At 39.6% G+C, this 11,281-nt stretch overlaps 1 protein-coding gene across 4 annotated transcripts in view; it reads right to left on the reverse strand.

The window, feature by feature from the left end:
* Positions 1-11,281, reverse strand: part of Babam2 (BRISC and BRCA1 A complex member 2) — a 374,435-nt gene that overhangs the window by 279,529 nt on the left and 83,625 nt on the right. The window lies entirely within an intron of this gene.

The raw sequence follows: 11,281 nt of genomic DNA on the forward strand, positions 1-11,281 counted from the left end.
AAAAAAAAAAAAAACTAACAAGTAACCACTGTTTTACTAAGAAGTTAGAAAGGGCTCATTGTTTTCTCAGAGTAACAAACTTAAGAAAAAGGAAGCATTAGTGTAGCTCTGCAATACAGAGCCCCAGGACCTGGGCTGAGTCCAACAGGAAAAAGGGGGTGGGGGTGGAGGGGGTAATGAAGAAAAAAATGACTAGTGTGAGATATAACCCTTATTTTTCACCAATCAGAGGTGGGTCAAATTATTTCAGATAAAGTCATACTGATGCACTGGCTAATTTATGTCAACTTGGCACAAGTTAAAGTCATCAAAGGAGGAAGCCTCAATTGAGAAAATGCCTCCATAAGATCCAGCTGTAGGGCATTTTCTTACCAAGTGATTGACGTGGAAGCCATTGTGGGTGGGTTTATCCCTGGACTGATGGTCCTGGGTTCTTAAGAAAGTAGGCTGAGGAGCAAGGATGTAAACCCTCCATGGCATCTGCATCAGCCCCTGCCTCCAGGTTCCCTCCCTGCATGAGTTCCTGCACTCACTGCTTTTGATGTGAATTGTGAGTGAAATAAACCTTTTCCTCTGCAACTTGCTTATAGTCGTGTTTCATCAAAGCAAAAATAATGATAACTAAGACAGCTGTCCTAGGAGAACTGCTTAACAATATATAAAATCTGCAAACAGGAAGGTACAGAAAAATTTAAAGAATATAAATGCATATGGTACAGACACAGAAAACACCACGAAAAAAATATATTCTAAAATATTAAGTCTTAGCTCTACATTGTTTGGGATCATGGAGGGGTTCATATCTGTTGATGCTTACATGAATTTTACATGTCATTAATAATACAAATACATGGCCAGGAGTGGAGGTGCATGCCTTTAATCACAGCATGTAGAAAGCAGAGGCAGGTGGATCTCGGTGGGTTTGAGGCCAGCCTGGTCTACAGAGTGAGTTCCAGGAGAGCTAGGGCCATACACTAAGACTATGTCTCAAAACAAAAGTACACATAGCAAAAATAATAATAATAGCAATAATAATACATTACCATAATATAAACAACAAACTCTTGAGAGGCATTGGGTGGGACAGGAGGTGATAAAAAGAGTATACAATAATGCCCAGAACTGTTCAGGCTGCCTCCCCCTGGAAAAGAGTACTCATGAACCACAATGATTTATTCCCAACTCAATAACTCATTTTCTCAAAAACATTTTTACAAATTCAGTCAAGTAAATCAAAACTGACAACATCTGCTAAATGTTTTATTTGCCATTGAATTCAAAAAATAACTTGGTTTGCCTTTTTCCGTTTGTCTTATGGGAAGCAGCATTTTTAAGGTGCCTTGTTTACACTTCAAGATGCTCTGTCTCGCTACAGCTATGCTTAAAAGTCCTGTTTATAACACACGCTTTCAAAATTGTGTGTGTGCTCACATTGAGAGCCCCTAATCCACAATTGGCTGTGGTAGCAACAATTTTTATAAAACAGATAAAATCATAAACTATAGTTGTTAAACCAAGAGCCCTCCACTATCCTCCTCTACAGAGAACATTTTTAAAAGGAGAAAAAAAAGACACCAACTTATTTCTCACTTCATAAAGGCTTTCTACAGCTGATACGTTAAAATAAACACAAGTAATCACAGACCTTCACACACTCAAGTACTCATAGACCTTCACAGATGGAAGGACTCATAGACCATCCAGACAAAAGGACTCACAGACACAGGAGCTCATAGACCTCCTGTCTCATCAGCACATAAACCAATTTCCCATCAGAATGTCTACTCATTTTCTCACACTCACATTGACCATTTACTGATGGATTTATTATTATAAAGCTGCTCTCAACTCAAAAGAACAAGAGATGCCCTCTCTAAATAACATTCTACTTCATACCAGGAAAATCTACAGGGACTTAAGTATCAAGATTTCTATAATAAAAGAAGTATACTGTTACGGAACTGTAGCTGGGCTTTGGCTACTTTGTGGGTTCTGTCTTCCACCCTTCTCTGCCCTTTTCAACCCCATAGCACTAGATAGCAGAGAACGAAGGATGGAGGGTGAGGTGGGCAATGTTATTCTTAGACTACTTCCTGCTGATTAGGGATGTCAAGTTCTTGGGGCATGTTTGATCTTTGCAGTTAGGATATTTAATTTCTTCTCCTTCTTTCTCTTTGCACATGACTACTTAACAAACCACTACCAACAGTAACCAACCAACAACCTTTCCCACCTCTCCGGGCCCTAGCATTTATATACCCTCTGAAAAGTCCACAGAATTACAAATGTCACACAATCGTAGAAACTATCTGCAGCTAGGAAAATCACACCCCAGCTACAGCATGAGGTAAATCATAGTCAGCTCAAGCAGCCCTGTATCCCATATCTGGTATTAAAATGAAAACATATTCTCATAATATTTGGGTTTTTCAAAGAAACTAAAATCCTTACTACATGAAATCTCTTTTTTAATGTTGTCAACATTGTTATTAGCATCCCACCAGTAAGCACTATCTGCTTTTTCTTTGAGACAGGTTTTGTCATATCTTCTAGTTTCACTGAGCACAGTAAGCTAGCTGGCCAGCAAAAATTTGTCTCCACCTCCCATCTCAGCATCTTTAGGCTCTGAGGACCTGATCTCAGGCCTTGTGCTTTGAAGGCACGTACTTTGCAGACTGAGCCAACACCTCAGGTCTAATTCTGTGTTCTTACCAACAAGGTGTGTAGCATTTATGGTCCACTAAAGTTTTTATACATTTGCTTTGAAAGTAAAGGATAAAAATGACATTTTCAAAGTAAAATGACATGTTCTCAAAATACAACTGAACACTTCCACATGGTCTGCTGTGGCTTTGCAAAGACCAGCACATGGAAGAATAACAGCCTGAGGCTTAGATGCAATACAGATATTTCTCTGAAGCTATCTGCTCTCTGTAGAAGCAAGAACTGACGAGACAGAGAACCTCAGAGAAGAGCTGACTGCCACAGCCACCTTAGCCAGAGAGATGTGCAAAGTGACCCGGAGGAAGGCTGGGATGCAGACACTAATCAGGCAAGAGCTGCTCCAGTGGCTGGGGAAACCATGACAGCTTCTGGCAGAGAGTTAAGAGACCTAGAATATGCATCTAGTTCCCCTCAAGGCTCTAGAAGAACAGAGCTCAGCACTGTGTTGAAACTTAAGAAAACTCCTGGGGAGCGGGGCTGCCTGCAATCATACAAGACAAAATGTAAAATGTGGGTTCCCTGGAGGAAAGATCCATACTGTTGTGTGTTTAAATATTTAATAAAAATTGATTTAAATACATAGAGAGCCAGGCATTTAGACGTGTCACAAAAGTCCTGGCTTCCAGGAATAACCTAAACATGCTACTTGATAACTTGATAACTAGAAGTGGCCCTACTAAACCATAAATCACTCTCAACTCAACAAAGTCTCTGGATTGAAATAATCAGCTTAGCTGCCCCTCCGAGAGGACAATTCTCTGCCTCTGTTTCTGCCTCTGCCCCCTCTCCCTCTGTCTCTTAGAAAACACCACCCCTGGAGCTGCTGCCATTTTTTAACTGGAATATCTGGTGTTTATATCAATTCAAAGAGCTACCAAGCATAGACCCATGTGACTGATAAGGAAGAAAGGAAACAAACCACAAACTCAAAGAGAATCCAGATGTTAGAATTAGCTCACAAGGACTTCAAAATAACTACTACTGTGAAAATGAAGACTGTAGACTGAGAGGAAAAGATAAATCCAGCAGAGAACTAGAAGTGGTAGACAAAGATCAAATCAGAGAACTGAAGTCAAGCTGTAACACACTCCCTCTCCTTCTCCCTCTTCCCCTTCCCATCCCCCCTCTCTCTTTGAGACACACACACACACACAGGTCCAGGAACACTGCAGGCTAACAGATTCATCACAACAGGGTTCTGAGTGCCCTGGCTTCCTTGGCTTTGGGCCTGATGGAGGGTCCGTCCTGGATGAGTGTTTCCTTATTCCTTATTGGGTTCTGTTTACATGTATGCTCTATAACATTAACTAGAATTTAAATAATTTGTTTCTCATCTTTAAAAAAAAAGAGGATCAGATAGAATTGGAGACTAAAGAGTGTTTTTCTCAAAATTAAGAAGTCATTACATGAGTTTAAGAAAACAAACCAATAACTTCGGAGATGAGTTGGGCATTATCTAAACGTGCTTGCCTCTCACCTCCCATATCCTCTCTTCTACAAACTGAGGCAGTTTTCCAGCCTGTCAACACAGTAATATGGGAAGAATACAAGGCACAAGGCACAGAGCTTCAAGTCCTGGATCTGGATCACAGGGACTCTCCATCTTGCTCCAATGGTAGCTGTGTGGATGTTGCAGAGCAGACCTCGTGGCCCCCACTAGCCAGCCTACTTCACTGCACTGCACCCACCCCACTTAGGATGTCAGTCCCTAAAAGACCCAGGAGGCCACCATGAGGAGCAAAGCTGGAAAAGCTAGATGGCTGAGCAAACTCACATTCAATGCAAGCAGAACAATCAATGGAGGACTCAAACAAGCAGTGTGGCACTAGCATCAGTGAGGTTAGTGTCACTGCACTGAGGAGCCTATTCTCAGGTACTAAATCAACGTCACTATCGGGCTTGGAAGTCAGGCAGCACTGCTCTCTCCTCCTCCTAGAACTGCCGCGTGCTCACACGTATGATCCAACTTTCCTCCTTTATGCAACTTTATTTTGAATTAAAATGAATTATCATTATTACTTTGGGGAAAATAATTTCAAAACAGCCTTGCAGGCAGCTGAGCATGCCACAGAATGTTGCAAGACTGGGCTGAAAATAAAGCATTGCTTTGGAAGTTCTGGTAACTGATTTCAGCCCTCCAAATTATTTTTTTAATGATAAAATTTTTTCCTGATATTTTGTAAGTGTATTAAAAGTATATATACTAGTTTTAAAAATCAGTGAGGTTATAAGTACATAATCTCAAAGGAAACTTATTCCTGTAATAAGTGTGTACTATGTACCCTGCAATGAACAATGTACAATGAACAATTAGTAGAACAATAATCAATGTTCTACTAATGTTTCCTTAAATTCTGGGAAAGAGACAAGGGCAACACTCTAGTCCAACTGATTAAGGACTGTACTGTTTTAACAATAAATGTCTTACATCTCACAATTATCCACCTCAGACAAATCAGGGAAGCTGGTCACACTAGGAAAGACAGACACCAAATAACCAACTAAAACTTATCATATGGCAGTAAGTAACAAAGAAGAGTGTGGTAAAGGTTGGAGAGCATGAAAAGTGTTCTGGCTTTGTAAGGGAAGTCCTGAGAAGCACTGTGGACATGATACTGGAAGGAAGCAGGGAGCGAGCTATTCAGGCAACTTGGAAAAGGGTTCCAGGCAGAACGAAAGAAAATAGCAGGTGGCAAATGAAAAGGTCCTAAGGTGGCCGTGTGTTTATAAGGTTAAGAGACCTATGCAGCTAGGAGTCTGGGGGGGGGGGGGTGTCAGCAAAGAGCAGTGGGAAGGAGGTGAGAGCAGAGAAGGCATTGGGTGACAGCCACGAATAAATTCCATCACTTAGTCGCAGCACGCAAATTCCAACCTATGAGAATATTCCTTCACATCACAATGGAACTTCTGCTGTATACATATACATATACATGAATATAGAGAGACATGTATGTGTACGTATGCATGCATATACATGTAAAGCCTCTACTTAACTATCCCATAGAATTCCTTTGTAACAGTTATTCCAATCTTTATAATATACCTAAGTGTACCTATTTGTCTGAATCTATATCTGACCTTCCTAACTCAACCTCTTTGAAGTCATTTCTATACTATATAGCACTGAACAAAGTGCACAATCAAAAGCTACCAGTAGGTAGGATTTTCACTGATTTGCCTTTGGTTGGTTTGTATGGCTTTGTTTTTAGTAGGCAGCCATGGAAGATTCACTGGCTTGCACAGAGCATGACACATGGCCAGCACAATGGAACAGGAGAAGAGAATGAGCACCAAAACCCAACGTGCAATGCAGATTTGTCTCTGTGCCAGCAGACGCTTTGGTGTAAGCTGCAAAGCAAAAGCGCGAACAGGACACGGCTGTACAAATGAGAGCCTCCCTAACCACAGTCAGCACCAAGGGCCCCGAAAGAGCATCTCTACGAGGAGTGGGGAGCTTTCATGGCATGAGAAGTTTCCACGGCCACCCCAAACCATGGGACATCTTCCCTCTACAATGTTTGTTTTATTTTTATAATTTTCCTAAGCTATAAAATAAAGTTTGGGGTCTTTCTACCCCACTACCCAGGGATCACATGTAGAGCCTAGGGCTGAGGTCAACTGCCTGGAGCTCTGTATCCTAACTTTCATTAATGTTAACTAAATGGTTTGGTGAATGAACTATTAACTTACACAATATAAATCCATGAGGTAATTCTACTAGAATTTACAATTGTTAACTTTAAATATAACTTTCCAATATACTCTCAGTCTGTTACAATGCTGTTTCCAGTTTTGTCTTGGGAAAAGCTTTCAGCTTAGTTTTGAGATAAAAGGAAAAGCAGTGTTACTATTTTATAATCACATCTCAACTCAAAATATGCTCTGAACCGGCTTCCCAAACATACTGATCTGCCTAAAAATGGCAGGAATAAAATGACTTTTTAAAAAATCTGTAAAAAATTTTTACTAAGGAGAAAAAAATCTTACACTAAAATTTACACTATGTCACAATATATGACCATTATTTAAAAATCAATTGTGTCTCTATATTGTCACAATATAAAACTAGAAACTAAGAAATAATTCTATTTATAACAGTGCAAAAAACAAACAAAAAGAAAAACACTAAAGCAAAAGTGTAAAACTCATATACCCAAAATGAGAAAATATGTTGAAAGGGATTGAAGACAGTATAAATAAATGGAAATGCATTTCACATTGTTCCTAATTACAAAGACTTGACAATAATGTCCAGATTAACATAAGATTCAGTACAATCCCTATTAAAACCCCAGACATTCACATGCTGATCTAAGTGTATATGGCAATGCAAGGGGCCCTCAACAGTCAAGGCTGTCCTGCAAAGAACAACGATGTTCAAGTCCCACTCCCTACTTTCCAGACTGATCACACAATCGCAGCAACTAAGGCAATATGCTACTATTATAAACATACAGACCAATGAAATAGGATTAATAACCCAAAGTACTCCATCACAACTACTATCAACTTAGTGATAATAAAATGCCAACAAAATTCAATAAGAGAAGCACATCTTTTCTAACAAACAATGCCAGAACACCTAAATATCCACTTACAAAATAAAACAGGGCATCAACCTCACACCATGACAAAAATGAACCCAAAAGGGAACAAAAAATACTAAAATACTAAATACTAAAACTCTTCAAGGAAAAAATTAGATTCAGTCTTTATAATCTTGGACTAGGCTATTGTTTCTTGAATATCAAAAGCACAGGCAATAAGAGAAAAAGAGATAAACTTATATTCATCAAACTTTAAAACTTCTCTTTAAAGATGGTAAGGTGCACGAACTCCAATACATGAGAATCGGAGTTCAGGTTCCTTGGACCACACAAAAGGCAGGTCTAGTCCCACACAGCTCTGTCCCAGCACAGGCAGGTTGGAGGCAGATGGATTAAGCAGAAATGATGAGCTCTGGGTTCTCTGAGAGACCGTGTCTCAAAAAGTATGGTAGAGTGACATAAGATGCCTAGATGAACAAATGGACTCTACAAATGTATACACAGGCAAGCACATACACCCACATGCACACAGGACAGTACCTAGGAAACAAAAAGGACAATCCACAGAATGGGCTGAAAAATGGGGCTGATCATGTATATGATTAAAAAACAAACAAAACCTTGAACCAAAAATATATTTAGAAAAAGAAAGGACAAAGACAATGTAAAACTAGGCGAAGATGTCAACAGTCCTTCTCCAACAACATGAAGAGGCTCGAATCATTCATCATGAAAGCAACACAAACCCAAATCACAAGAGATTACTGAAGAGCTACCAGTGATGGCTAATTAAAAAGACAGTCAGTAATAAGTGTTAGCAAACACACAGAGAAACTAGAATGCTTACATACTATTCTAGGTGAGAATATAAAACAGTACAACCCATTTTGAAGACAGTTGATGCAGTTATTCAAAAGGTTAAATACAGAGTTACCATTTGGTCTTATAATTCTACTCCTAGATATACAGCCAAGAAAACACAAGGCTGCCCATATCATAGCACTAGTTCAACAACCAAAACATGGAAACAGCACTATCAACTGACAAATGAATAAATAAAATATGGTATACAGATATAATTGGAATATTACTTGACAGTAAAAAAAAAAGTATGCCAAGTGAAAATAGTCAGAAAGGACTATATGTGTGCATATATATGAAATGATTTCTATTTACATGAAATGTTCAAAATAGGCAAATCCATACAAACAAAATACAAAGTGGTGTTTGCCTGGGGTTGGAAGCACAGAGAACTACCTGTTGACAGGTTTGCCATCTCTTCTTCTCAGTATAATGACAATGTGCCTTAAATTGTGGTAACCACTGCACAATGCAACAAATATACTAAACATCCCTGAGTTGATACTTGAAGTAGGTGAATCATGTGGCATACAAGTTTTGTGCCAATGAAGTTACTTCTTAAAAATTACATGCGTTATGTATGTATGCATGCAATTCCCTAAATAGAAAACATACGTCAGGAGAGCAATGTTGAGCAAAGGCAAAGGACACTGTGTTAGAGATGTTCATAGATGACTCGGTCAATGGTTTCCTGAACAGTCCAGAGTAATACATAAAAATAACCCAGAAGCCTGACAGTCCCTGGGTTCTCCAGGTACCTAATTGTGGGTCCTAGCTCCTGGGAGAGCTAGAGTCAGAACACGCTTTCCAAATTACTCTAGTATGCATCCAGACTTGGGAGCCATGGACCACTAAGGCCTCTGTGCAATGTCTTCACGATTCTGTGGTGTCTGAGATGCTTCTGGCACCAGTACAGATTTTAGTATCTAATCACTTCCTTTAACAGGTGATCTGAGTTTAAAGTGGAGCCTCAGCTGACATTTGAGGCCCATACTGACTTCTCTTACCTGTACTCGTGTCCCTTATTTAAGCTACCTCACTTTTGGAGAAGAACAAGTATAAATAAATAAAATAAATTTGTTTAAAACTGTTTCTCAAGCTGGACCATATTGGAGAGTTCATTTGCTCTTAATTATTATAACCCAATATACTTTTACATTAAAAACACAAATATATCACAAAGTCAGATGCAATTTTTTCATAAATTTTAATAGTTAAGCCCAATAACTTAAAGCAAATTTCATACTTGCCAAAGAATACTTGGCAGGTGTATCCTACTGTGAGGGTGCAAAGTCCCCTTCTATACTTGGTAGGTACTATAGTAAAAAATCCTGGAGAAGTCCAGACACTGTTTCTGATTCCCAGCCCACAGGAAATAGATGCAGTTCCCTTTCATTCAATGTGCAGGCGAGTCGGCATAATACATCAAGAGAAGATGAGGGCAGTCTGGGTGGAATACACAACTAAATGCTAACCTATTAACAATGAGTAACAAGCCCCTGAGCAGGCTGTGCCCAGAGACATGGCTACTGGAGATCACATTTATTTAGAGTGTATCCTGTCTTGGTGTTTCAACAAGACAGGCACCTTTAAGAGTGTGCTCTGATTGCTTCACTGCACTTGTGTGAGCCTTCCTGAGGCCCTCGATCAATTCCTCTTGGATCCAGTACACTGCTGCTGTGCCTCCTCCTCTTGATGCTGTTCTTTTTCAGCTTATTTCTCAAAAGCACTCATGATAACTTCACTCAGGGTTGAAACATCATCAGAAGAGTGGAATTACCATATCAGCTCTGCTACAAGATTCTATAAATCTACCAGTGTTTCTTCAGTACAAAAATAGAAGAGTGGAGTAAGATGAATCTCAGAGCCCTTTCTAGCTCTTAAAATCTCCATTCACCACGCTTGCCAATACTAAAGACATACACTGCAAATTGTAAAGTCAATTCCAAAAACAGGCTGTGAACACTTTCTTATCATTTTTACCCCAGTGGTCTATCTCTCTTGCATAGCCAAATGGTTTCTCTCTCCTTAGACTTTATTTCAACAATGTTCAGTTCTGCTCATAGATTCCTCTCTCCTTCACATGAAACACAGTTCTATGAGGCAGTTCTCATTCTGTTTTTTCAGTGGCTCTTGGCCCAGCATTTGATTCACTCTGCCAATGTCCTTGTGCTGGCATAAGAATGGTCAATAGGCAGGCCTGTGGGGGCATTTTCTTGACTAGTGACAGATGCAGGGGAACACAGACCATTGTGGGTGGTACCACCTCTGTGTAGGTGGCCTTGGGTGTGTGAGAGAGCAGGCTGAGTAAGTCATGAAGAACAAGCCAATAAGCGACACTACTTCATGGCCTCTACATCAGTTCCTGCCTCCAAGTTCCTGCCTTGTGTTCTCTCCCTGACTTCCCTGGATGATAGATTATAAACTATAAGATTAAAACAAACAAACAAACAAACAAACAAACAAAAACCACCTTTCCTTCCAACATTGCTTTTAGTCATGCTGTTTTATCATAGCAATATGAACCCTAGCTAAGACACCAAATGCACCTAGCCTTTGTAACTGTTTTACATGAATGTTCACTTCAGCATCAGTGCCCTTTTCTACAATACATCATATGAACCATAGCTTCTTCCAGTCTGCATCAGTCTCTCACCTACTTTAATTCTCTCCTACTTACCACTTTTCCTTCTCTCTTGAAGGACAAAGACAAACATCACCTCCTCTACAAGGCTTTCTTTGATCACCTTCTGTGAATTCCAGGGACACTTCGGCTATAATGTTTCTTTGGCATTTGATGTAGGCCTCCCTCCACTGGGCAGATTTCATACAGGGAGGAACTATCCAGTAATTCTTCAGTCTCATCTACTGCAGGTGGGCCTTTCAGTTCTAATATAGGGTAAGTACCAACACCATGACTTCTAAGGAGGCAATATTTAACTAGAAACTTTTTAATCAAACAAAAGTTTAGGTCCAATTATTAAAAACCTTACAACAAACTCATGCTAACAGTATTCTCAGAGCTGTGTGAAATTTTAATGTAATTCTTTAGGTTTCATCTAGTACTTCACTATTGGGTATGGAGGCGAAGGAATGGGAGAACATTCAAAGTAAGTCATCAAAATATCAAATACACAGTTTTAGTGAAC

The sequence above is a fragment of the Mastomys coucha genome, unplaced genomic scaffold, assembly GCF_008632895.1.
Source record: "Mastomys coucha isolate ucsf_1 unplaced genomic scaffold, UCSF_Mcou_1 pScaffold6, whole genome shotgun sequence".
Taxonomy (NCBI): Eukaryota; Metazoa; Chordata; class Mammalia; order Rodentia; family Muridae; genus Mastomys; species Mastomys coucha.